The sequence below is a fragment of the Apus apus genome, chromosome 2 (assembly GCF_020740795.1).
Source record: "Apus apus isolate bApuApu2 chromosome 2, bApuApu2.pri.cur, whole genome shotgun sequence".
Taxonomy (NCBI): domain Eukaryota; kingdom Metazoa; phylum Chordata; class Aves; order Apodiformes; family Apodidae; genus Apus; species Apus apus.
Window position 1 is genome coordinate 67,866,979 of NC_067283.1, and position 12,620 is coordinate 67,879,598.

At 37.1% G+C, this 12,620-nt stretch overlaps 1 long non-coding RNA gene across 2 annotated transcripts in view; it reads right to left on the bottom strand.

The window, feature by feature from the left end:
• Window positions 1-1,036: 1,036 nt before the first annotated feature.
• The window catches only part of LOC127380641 (uncharacterized), a 54,699-nt gene continuing 43,115 nt past the window's right edge, over window positions 1,037-12,620 (bottom strand). Inside the window, exons 1-3 of one of the 2 annotated variants that reach the window (XR_007888547.1) lie at window positions 11,902-11,990; window positions 7,104-7,204; window positions 1,037-1,147 (exon numbers count right to left, since the gene is read on the bottom strand). This is a non-coding gene — a long non-coding RNA (uncharacterized LOC127380641). Of the gene's footprint in view, window positions 1,148-7,103; window positions 7,205-11,901; window positions 11,991-12,620 lie in introns of those variants that run through there. The other variant, XR_007888546.1, reaches the window with a different exon arrangement.

A 12,620-nucleotide genomic window follows, 5' to 3' on the forward strand; every position in this document is an offset into this window, starting at 1 on the left:
ATTTGTATGTGGAATTAGAAAAGCTGCTTTCCAGACATTCAGAAAATCATGCAAACATTAATTAATTCTTATCAGGCAAACCACCAGCCTTTATTAACATTAATGTTTTGATCAAGAAAGGTATTTTTGTCCAAATAGCTGATTGCAGCCTAACCATAACTCTGAATCACAGCATCCACAGGCTTTTAGAAAAGCCAGTGGTGCAGGCTAAGGGACAGCACACATAGTGTCTGCAAGACCACACCAAACATTACAGTTATCCTCTGAGGTGCCCTATGTATACACTGGTATAATAACACGCACCAAGGTCAGGACTCTAAAAAAAGTTTCAGCACTGACATTTCACACGGAAGCAATTTGGTCGTTACTGTGACTCCTTGGAAAGCCCCAGGAGGGGAGACACACAAATGCAAATATCTATAAATCAGACTGGAGTCTGAAGGTTGCAAAGGTCTTTTAAAGTCACTTCTGCTTTCTTATATGCACCTTGGTCTGTACGTTGGATGTTACATCTTTCAAAGAACTTTTTCTGTTATAATAAACTTCCACACAGAGGTTCAGCTGAAAAAAAAATATGAGGGGTGGAGCAGGAGGTAATTGAACATGTCAGACATTAATTGTTCTTTTTTTCTGACAGAGCTATTTCAGAAATGCTATGATTTTCCCTGTCTGAAATGTAAAAAACATTTTGCTTCAACATTTTCTAAAGAAAATTGTTCTGCCCAGAAGAAAAGTGTTCATTTTTTTTAAATCTATAATTTAATTTTTACAAATGTATATATATATTTTTAATTTAACCTATAAAGCATAATGGGACAACTCAGTACATGTAGGATAAAGCAAATTGATTGATCGTAATTATTATTTTATTTTTTTAAAAAAGAGAACTAAAACCATTCTTTGATGGTTCAACCCATGAAAAACAAAATATCCTTTACTCACATCAACAGTCATAGCACCTGTGCAAGGCACAGAAATAGTATTGTTCTCTTCTTGAGGAAGCTGAGCACACAACAGTACAGTGACTTACCCAGAATCACATAAGAAGTCAATACTATTGCAGAGAATTATTCCCTTCCCCTTTCCTTGTTAGGGAAAACGATTAACAGGGCCATCAGAAAAAGCTGTCATCACATCTTTCCAGTCTCTGCAAACAAAAAGAAAAAGCCCAAGTGAAGCAAAAATTGGACGTAGATCCTATCAGAACCATTTACGTGCACGATGCTTATGACTTTTCATTCCAGGAATGGAGGCTTTTTTGTTGCTGCTGTTTCCTAAATCTATGAAAGCATTGAGTGTAGACATAATATCAGAACATTCAATAATAATAGTTTGCATTAAATGGAGGCCACCTTTTTACCCACGGTTTGATTTTTCTTTCTGAGGTTTCTGAAGCCATATTCTGTTTAAAAAACCCACTTCCACCTACATGAGATTTTACACTTAATTACTTAACGTGCAAACCACCAATAAAAAAATAAAATAAAATGTTATTTTCCCATAGTAGCTACAAGTAGATCCTGTAAAAACAATTCTCGGGAGAGCAGAAAGACCAAGACACTGATGAAGAGCTCCTTGGGGTGGTTATACCTGTGCACAGAGAGTAGTTTCAATATACTGATGACACACAGAGCTGTCTCTCTGCTCTGGTTTAACCTGCATGTCAAGTTTCTGCCCTGCAGGAGCATCAGGAGGGCACTGACAGAAGGAAGCTTCTGAACTATTTCATCCTCTATCTAGGGCAAAATGGAAACCATGCTGTTGGGTGAAACAATGTTTATACAGCTGATTTGCCATGATTGCTGCTTTTGCCACTAGGCAGCATGGCTTTGTTGTTGCCCCTTGTGCACTAGGATTGTAGGCACCTGAGATGCACAAGCCCTGTCTTAATTCCACGTTTGTGCACTGTCTACAGCCCCAAGATTTTACTCCCTTCCTAGACTCCTGCATTCCACTCCTATTTCAGCAAGAAGGAGGAATTAAAACTGTCATCTGTAATAAAAAAGAAAGAGGACTTCCTTTATACTCCAGAAAAAGCATGCCCATGATGCCTCACAAGTGGTCTGAGTAATTTAAATTTGCAGTTTGAGCAAGAGGAAAATAATAATTTAAGCTTTTGTAAATCTGTGCATAACTCCCAGAAACATTCCTGTTCTATCTCAACCACAGAACACCCTGTTTTCCTGTTACAGGCATGTGTTAGAAAGCCTGGACAAAACAGGACTAAAATGAGACCACAATATTCGTTTTAGTCTTTTACTCTTAGCACTGAAACACAGGTCTATAGAGATGCCACAAAGCCATTTTGAAAATAGTTTCCAGAGGATGAAGCTAAACTCTGGGATTCACTGCCCTTTGTCCTGCAGATAGAGATCACCAGAGATAGCCTCTGTTATAAAATGTTTACAGACTGTAGAGGAAGCAGACACACAATGTGCCTAAATAAGCATAAAAAGATGGTGGCAGACTGCAGAGCTGATCCTGACTTGCTGATGCTCTATACAGATTAGCAGATAATATTTAGCACATTTTTATTTGCATAAATACTTTGCCTGACCTGTTAAGCTGACTTAGAATGAGCAAAGGTGACAAAATGTGTGGAACTTTTCAAGTGGAACAGCATCTCTTGAGAAAATACCAACATTTGCACTGCCAAAGATTACCATTAAAAAACAAAACAAAACCTTTAAATTAAAATCCTCTCACAAAAGTCTTGTATTATGGATAGTGCCCTGCATTTATATCAGAATCTTCTTTTCAGCAAGAGCTCTCTTGTGCAGAAAAAGGTGACCAGTCTTTCACATGTCCCAGGAAGAAAATGTACATATACCCATCTTAGTTCTATAACCAAAAGACAACCTAGGTGTCAGGAAGATGATACTGTGTATCCCTGTCCACTGTGGAGGACTGTGGTAAAGATCAAGTCACAAACTACTGCTAGTGAAGCTATTTGAGGAAAAGTAGCCAGTGGCCAAGCAGCACTGGCGGAGTCAGCACCTCCACACAGAGCTGGAGCAGGTATAAAACACCACAGGTGAAATACATGAGGTGAGTGGAGGTGCTCAGAATACTTTGCAATATGCATGCTGTTATTATGGCCAAAACTCCCTGCAAAGTCACATTTCAGTTTTCTGTTTTGCCTGATCTGCGCTCAGCTCCTGCTCTAAACCAGACATGTGCTCACAAGAAGGCTTTAAACAGTTTACTTTTCATTATGAGTAATGAAAAAGAATGTCTAACCCTAAGAATAGCCATGAAACAAGATTGTCTCCTGGGTCAGTTTTTGCTGTAGCTCCATCCTAATTATTGCCTGTCTGCTTGTTGTCTGACTCTGTGCAGCAGAGAATATGTAATTCAAGACATATTTGATGCATGTTTTGAGAATGTAGAAAAAATATATTCGCGTGTATCAAAGTCAGACAGAATTCTGCACTTTTTTTCTGCGAACTGCTATAGTTCATCAGTTGTCTGTCAGATCTCCTGTCACACTCAAATGAATTGACAAGAGATCCCATTACAAGATGCAGAAAAGCAGTTTCTTCCTACAATCACATTTTGCAAGTATTAAATCCAGACTACACAGAGCAATTTGTCAGCAATAAATTCAATAGAGACACATAATGGGTGTAATAGATTACAGTTGTGGTAAAATGTTATAATAGAATAACAGTTTCCTAATTCATTCATAATCCTATATCACAGTTTTCCTTTTTTCGCTTGTTGATATTAAGCAGCAACCCTATCCACACAGATTGTACATCAGTGAAAAAAACCTATTAACTACATATGGAATCATATTTGCTGTGAGTGAGCACGAAAAAAAGCCATCTGTTGCTAGTGGCCATGCTTCAGTCATCCAGAAGAAAGATGTGGCAGGACCACTCAACAGGAACTTCTTTTTGGCCTGCATCCTTTGGTTTCCCTATCATGAAAACCAGCAAGCTGATCAGGGGTGCAAGAAGAAAGCTGTTGTGTGTCACACTTTGGAAAGATAGGGGGTTAGAACATTGTCTGAGATACACATCTTGTCTCAGGACTCAGAAATACCTCCAGGTCTACTGGCTGAGATGTAGCCATAAAGACACATAACACAGGAAAAGGCCACCAACCCATCCCATTCCAATATAAGTATTTTATATATATATACATATATATGTATATATATATAAAATACATAATAGAAGTATTTATCTGTCTTGAGAATCCAAGATGAGCCTTTCTTTACCATAAACAAGCCTTTTCCAGCAATCATGTTAGCAGAAAGAAAAAAAAAATATTCCCATAACTTCATTGGAGCTGAAGAACAGTGCAAACCTTACAGCCAAAGTCTGGGGAAAATTCCCATTAGAGGCCCACACAGGGCCTGCAACCTCAGGCAAGAACATTTAATGTTGGAGACATTGGAACTGAAGAGATCTACTAGGCTTCCAGAGCCATGTCCCTTGCAGAGGTGGAACATACTAGTAACAGTAGGTGGTCAGCAATTTAGCAATATGGAAAAGTTGTCAAAGATTATGTCAAAATAAGAAAAGCTGGAAAAAAAACCCAAATAATTTCAATCAGAATCAGCCAATATTTAACTAATAGTTGAGAGAGATTTTTCAACTGAATGTTTAGAGGGATCCAAGTTGTCCACATACGCAGCTCTAAATCAAGGCAAAGGCTCTTAAGTAACTTAAAAGTTGTTGAAAAATGTACTACAATCACCCCAGTTATTTGTAAAAATGTGGTGAGAGGATACCAATACCTTACAAAAGATTAACAAGTACTTACTAGATGGTATGGTAAAAATAAGCACCCTGTTCATATAGAGTAAGAAGGAAAACAATTGAATGTACTCACATGGTAACAAGCTATGATTATAACTGGTACAGTATCGACTAGTCAATAATTTATTAGTCCATATTGGGCAATGTTTAACTTATACCAATAATTTTATCAATATATCTTTTATATGAAATGTGAATGAAAAATGCTAGTGGCAATCTTGGATGTGAGAATAACACAGCTAACAGGCTGACAAAAAATATCCAAGGAAGATCTATAAAACAGGCAGTTGAACATAAATTCTATGATGCAAACTTACGAGTTTCCAAAGCATTAGGATTGCTCAGCAGGGTCAAAAATTCATTTTGAGAGGAAAAACAAGCAAACAAACAAAAAGTAAATAAAGACATTTGTATAAACAGCACATCTAACCAAAAAGTTCTGATAAAACTCAAGAGGAAAACGAAGTAATAGATTACAGGCCTATCTTCCCATGATTCAGAAATTGCTTACGAGTTTTCAGTTTAGGAAGAAATAGAACATGGGTTCAACACTCTAATTAAAGAATATATATGACAGAACAAAGTAAAGCAACAGTAGGGTGGAAAAACATGCTAAATTATATGAGCTAGCCAAATCTGAAAGAGATTAAGAGGAGATGTAAAAGCACCTCAAAAACACAGGCCATCATGTATTTGAAAGTAAACTCAAAAAAGGAACATTAACTTTCTCTGAAAGTAAAAAAACCTGAGCTAGTGTCACATGTGTATAAACAGCTGCTTCAATTCAGCGAGAAAAGAAAAAGAAACCTAGAACTGTAGTAATATAAGGAAAACAATTTGGACAGCTCTATGAAGATATCTTATAATCAAACACCTACATACATGAAAACAGGTTCCATTTATGGAATAATATCAACAATGAAACAGTAATTATTTACATTTATTATGTTTCTTTACTTCTAATACTAACTTAATAAATTCCACCTCAAAGAAAAAGTAGCAGATAGACAAAAGGCACAGAAATTAGCAGTGATACTGATAAAACTTCCCCAGAAGTAGAAATGAAAAATTTTAGCTCTATTCCATTAGAGAAACACTGAAAAGAGTTAATACAATAGAGAAAAGAATGGGCACAGACAGGCAGTTGACAGCATAGCTATGGCTCCCTTTCCACTGGACCCAGGGGAAAGGAAATCTTCCCTCCCAACTTACTTACACAAAACAAGTGGTTGTGTCTATCCTGCAGCAGGCCACAGTGTGTGAAGCTCTATTCTTCCCTCTTAACCACTTACAATTCCAAGTATTTGTTCTTCACTGATGTGCTGTATGACTGCAGACAATCTTAAACACATAGTTTTGCCTTTACCATTGCAGTTTTGGGGAAGTGGTTTATGAACAGACAAGCTTTTTTTTATCTAGACTATCTTGTAAAATACTTGAGAACATGGGAATAGATAGAAATAAGATATTATCTGTTAATGTCATTATTTTATTATATATTTCATAAACCGTGTAACTGTTGTTCAGAACATATTTATTGACTGTTGTTCAGAATATATTAATTTTTAGCATTTTATTATTATTTGAAACAATCCCCAAAGTCATTAAGGTATCCTTTTCCACCCAAAGCTTTGGGAATTTCTGACTGAACATAACACAAGGATCACAAGAGCCAGGTCACAAGAAACAACTTTTACTTTCAAAGCAAGCTGCTATTACTGCAGGCACTGATTCAAGCCTTGCCTTAACAGGCAAGAAAGGATGAGTGAGTTAACAGCACAGACTTGCCACGCTGAAAGACAAGGGGAATTGCTCAGTGCAGGTGCAAAATTCCAGGGGCTTGAGGCACCTAAAGTCAATTCTCTTAAGTAATCATCTTCTAACACTATTATTTCAGGCGCTCATCAGTATTTACATGGAAAACAATTGACATTATTTCCTCATCTGGCCACTTCAGAGAACTAACTCTGTAGGACTTAGATAACGCTTTTTTAAAAATTGCATAGATTATTGAATTAAATCCAATTTATTTGTTGGCTGGAAGGGTGAGGTAGGGAGAGAGAAAAAGAACCTTATTGCCATTACTCACTAAGGGTTATTACATATTGTTCACAAAACAAAAATTACATGCTTTGTTTGTATGTTGTGTGTGACAAACTTGAAACCACAAGTGTTTACATGTGCTGCACGCATACACTTTGGGGTTTTAATAGCTGGTTGACAAGAGATTAAAGGCAGAAATATGGCATTTTATTAAAGCAAACATATCAGTATGCCTACCATGATAAAATGATCTAGTTTTCTTCAGACACAAAAGTTTCTGTTGAGTGATACCTTTGAAATTCCTTGAGGGCACCCTATTATTCACTTTCCTCAGCAGAGAGCAGCTGCAAATGGTCTCCAATTTTCAAAGAGTATTGCCTGGTCATTCTTTACTGTCAAAATGAAGAAGAGCATAAAAGTTAAGTCAATAAAGTAATATGAAATGCTTAATATAAAAATTCAAGAATGAATGATTAACCATTAAAAACTTACAGTAGCTATTTCAGCAAGGAAAAAAAAAAAATTAACATTTCCCTTGAAACCTATTAACACTCCTTGTAAACAATATTCTTTCTTGAAATATATGACCTTTCCTAATGCTCTCCATACACATGGCATTTTTCTTATATCCACTTTACCTTCAGTGATATGCAGCTAAATTCCTCAGGAGAGGGTTTTTAGTACCCCTTCCTCTGATGAACGGAAAAAATGTATTTTTTTATTGCATTCCCCTACACAAATACACCTAATCTTCAGCTTTAGATCTTAAAATCCTTTCCTGATCTGACAGTCATGTGACCTGTTGTAGTTGTTGACATGCCACCACCATTCCAGCCACAGTCAAGTGTCGAGCAGAAAATTGATCTCATTCATTTGAGTCAGTGATCGCTACATTTATGTACAGTGGATGAATAAATACACTTCCCTGCTGCATTTACCCAAACAGTACATTTAAAAACCACAAAATTATCCCAATACTTAAGCCTTAATCAAAGACATGGTGACTGCTTACAGTGAACACTGCCTGCACATCCCGCTGCACAGAAGACAGGGAATAAGATCATTTTTTAGGAAAACAGTAACTCCCTCATTTCATTTGCTTAGTCACCAACCTTTTCTCAAGTGCTGAATGTTTAAACAAGATGTTGTGCAAGGGACCATGGGGAAAAAAATTATATGGAAGCTGTCTGTGTTTGTGCATTCGAGACTGGCAGATATATTGATCTAAAGCAACCAAAAGACAACTTTAGGAGTACACATGCAATCAGAACATAAGACTCCAGGGGCTCCAGAGTGACAATGCAAGTCAAAACATGACCTGCAATCTTAAGGGGATTTGTAGCTTGCTTGAAGCAATTGCATCATTAGAAAGAGTTTATGACAAAAGTGATTCAAACTTACAATGGTGGAATTAGGAAGTGCACAGCAAAGTGAGTGCCTGTGCTGTGGAAAGTCATAGTGTAAGGCCCTAGTTGAAAAAGACAGCAAAGGAAAAGAAGGGTGCCAGGGCCAGTTTCCAACCTCTCTCACAGTAAACAGGTAACTGTCACTGTGACTATGACTTCTCCTTCAGCTTGTCCTTCTTACTGGAATTTATGGGGACAGGTCAATGAGGAAACATCCTGTGGAACGCAGCATGTCACAGTGCCCGGAACTGTAGCAGACTTCTGAATTTTATGTCTACTGGACTTTGCATGTAGTGTCTGACACAAGAGAACACATTTGCAGATCACTTTAGTTAGACTAACACCAGAGTTTCAGGGAAAAACATAGAGAAACACTACTGAGGAAAAAGTTTGGAAAAATAATGAATAATACCACCTCTAAATCAAAATCCTTCAGTTAAGAAAATATGAAGAAGTGCAGCAGATCTCAGCACAGATAATTCAGTTGAATGGAGAACATGGAGAACCACTTGTAGATGCAGCAATTCTAGAAAGCTGAACAATACAGATTACAAGGAGTGGACGACTTCATTAATGTTTATAAATATGTAAAGGGCAAGTGGCAGGAGAACAGAGCCAGGCTCTTCTCATTGATGTCCAATGACAGGACAAGGGGCAACAGGTGCAAGCTGGAGCATAGAAGGTTCCATGTAAACATGAGGAAAACCTTTTGCACTGTGAGGGTGACAGAGCACTGGAACAGGCTGCCCAGGGAGTCTGTGGAGTCTCTTTCTCTGGAGACATTCAAAACCTGCCTGGACACGTTCCTGTGTGAGCTACTCTAGGGGATCCTGCTCTGGCAGGAGGGTTGGATTAGATGATCTTTGAGGTCCCTTCTAACCTCTAACATTCTGTGATTCTGTGTTCTATTTTATATATCATTCAAGAGGATAACTTCATTCTAACTTTAGATGCAGTTGTCTACAGATATAAAAACTGACACAGACATATCCTAATAAGATTTCTGGTTATCTTGAAAACTGAAATTCCTACTTCACTAACTGCCTGTGAAATAGACAGTGAAATACACTAAATACATTAAATACAAGGATATATGGGACACTGTCTTTAGAGCATGGTCTGAACCAATACCAAAATACTTAATCACAAGTCTAGCTCACACATATCAACTAATAAACAACTTGAACAACTTCCCTGAAGTTCTGCTCAAATGTTGGCCTGAAGAATGGGAAGATGCATCCATATTCTTCACTGTACAAAAAAAGGTGGTCATAGGAACATTATCTAACACCAGGTATACAGCAGTCAATGCGCTGAAATGAACTCTGCATTAACAAGTAAAAGCAAGGCCAAAAGGTAGGTCTTGTTTCTGTGTTAAAAAACTTAATTAAAATAATTAATAAGTAGGATGTTAAGCAGATCTTTCAAGTTTGCAATTTAGAAATCAGAAGACAAAAAATATTGCATTTGAAGTCATATTTAAAATAAGGATGTTAAAATCCACATTGCAACTGGTGATTTCCCTAGTGTTACAGCATTTATTCTAATAATCTTGGAAATACATGCTTTGCATATACTCTGATTTCAGTTAAAAATAGTAGGATCATCTGGTATTAAAGGCCACAAAAGCCTTCTCCACAAAGCTAAGAAAAATTCACTGAGGTGCTGAATATAATACAAACTTTTTAATTAAAGTAGTCCTAATACAAATCAGCAAAAGTGGAGATTGGTCAGACAGGCTTACACAAGCCTTTGGAAAAGCTTGCACCTCTGCTTAAACTTTGACAAGTCCCATTGAAGTCTGGAGTGCTTAGATTCAAAACCTAAGTTTTAGATTCTACATTTTTCTGACTGGAATCTAAGTTTTCACAACCTGACATCATTACAGTTTGCTACTACCTCCAAAGAATGACTAAACCCACATAAAGTTATTTATCAACTAGCCTTAGTGAGAGTAACCATGACTGGTTAAGCTAGTCAGTAATTTCTGATTTCTTGTAAAAGTAAGAGATGAATCCCACTTGTGAAGTAGGTGCCTAATTAGAGTAAGTGGGATTAGATCATATGTATAGTGAAACAGTGAACAGCTCAGAGACATTCATCACTTAAAAGCTCACAAAATTTAGGAAAGCTTTACAGTGGAAGGTCATTGAAACCACTATACATCCAGATGGATGCTTGCAACAGAGGAAGCCCCAAAAGTAAGACACAGGATGTGGTGGGGAAGCCAATAGACAAAACATTCTAATAAAAAGCAAGGCAGATTTAGCAGTGATGTGTGGTATTAATAAATTACGTATGGTCTCTAAATGGAACGGAATACAAGTGAGAGACTTGCTAACGACGTCATGTGAAAACTTAAAGGCGAACCGGAGATTGAGGATTAGATACATCTGAATAAAAGTAGATACGGATGATGTAGATTTGTACATCCAAGTTACTCATCTAAGGATCCTCTCATAGACAGAGTGCATCAAGCCATGAAACAGCAGCTTAACTCCAGAAAAACATATCCTGTCATGGTTCTTACTGTCATTCCTGCTCCTTACACTACATAGTAGAAAAGAAGTGCCCGGCACACAGTTGTGACCAAAAGAAACTGTGTTCAACAGTGGATTTCACATCTTTGCTTATTTTCTTCATACATGCTAAACACCATCTATGATGAATAAAACGTAAGACTAGAAGCTGATGTCAATCATCGTTTTCTGAAAAATTCTCAGACTTCTTTCTCCTGTATGAATATTGTAGGTCAAACATGAGTACTCAAGATAATTTTGGTTTTTTTCTTTGCTTGTTTTAAAAATTTACTTTTCTCTATATGAAACTTCAGTGAGTTCTGGCTAAAAACTAAACTGTACCCCTCAGACTGTATTCTTGGGATCTAAATTGTGCTCACAATTTAATTCCTACAGGCAATTTTCCTTAGAAAGGAGCATTATAGAAATAAGGTATTTCCTGTACTGTTTGATGAAAAATGTTAAAGATGTGCTGTGTCTTACTTCATATGATTTCTTTTAATAAGCAGCAGAAACTTTCTATATTTGAATTTGGCTCCACTGTACATCACACCACATCCATCTGTAGAAAGATCAGCACTAGCTCTACTTCTGTGCAAATCAAAATAAAGCTGTCATCAAATACTTCAGAGCTTTTATTAAAATTAGGTATTTCCTGCAACCAAAATACTCTCCCCAGTGCATTCAATATCTATTTATTGCCATTTGGCAATAGCCACTGCCAACGAAAGTGAGCACTGTATGCCCTCTTCATGTTTTTAAGCTAAATTCATGGTCTTGGAAGAGAAGGGCTGACATGTGAATTCAGAATGAGTAGCATTGGCAGGGATGTTGCACTGTAGTAGACACTACATATGTCAAGGCAGCCCTGAAAAACTTACATATATGTGGAGAAGTCCATGGAATAAGTTTTTAGGACCCTGTGAAAATTCTCCTATAATATTTGTGTATTTGAGACAGTAGGAGTTCAACCTCAATCAGTGCCATTTTAGTTTGTATTCTGTGCATTAATTAAGGACTTACATTCTTTGCCTCTGCAGTGAATCATGGCAGTTCAATTCAGGAAAATTATGCCTGCATTCAATGGAATATCACTGTTCTAATATTCATATGAGAAGCAAATAGCTAAGACACAGAATATACCAGCTACTGAATCACACTAACCTTAAGCTCAGCCTGCTGCATTCCATTTTCAGTATACTTCCCCACCACGGCAGAGGCACTCATAATGGAAGAGAACATCTACAAAATTAAACAACTTCAGGAGGAAGCACATGGTATTCTTCTACTCTAAGCCTTCTTCCATCAGCCACATAAAGCATAGGAAAAACTGATTCTATTCCATAAATATTCAGTTCACAGCCTTTTGTAGAAAACCATTTTGAGCCATCTTGATAGAGGGTGACATCTTGATCACACATTGACACATTACATTGCACCCCATCTTCTCAAATCATAAATGAAGAGTGGCTGCATTCCACAGTCTCTGAATTCTTTCAAGACAGCTCAGCAATCTACGAGTGAAAGGTAGGATAAATTATTACAGGAGACTTCTCAGCATGACTGTTCTAAATCAAATGCTGTCAAATAATTTTTAACTTTCTTTGATCTGCACTCAATCTCTGTGTTCTTTGCTGACCTATAGCACAGACTCTCCTTGACTTCCACTCCTTTCTTTTTCAGTCTCTCTGCTCATAAACTTTTATTTTCCCTTTTTTATCATGTACATGTACGAATATAAAAAAACCCTAGATCCAATGGCTTGGTGACTTTTATTTTATAGTTGCTTGAAAAAAACCCCACCAACCTTGTAAGTGCAGTAGGAACCTAAAAAGAAATGAGAAATATACAGAAAGCTAAATAATCTTGCAAGGAGCAAAAAT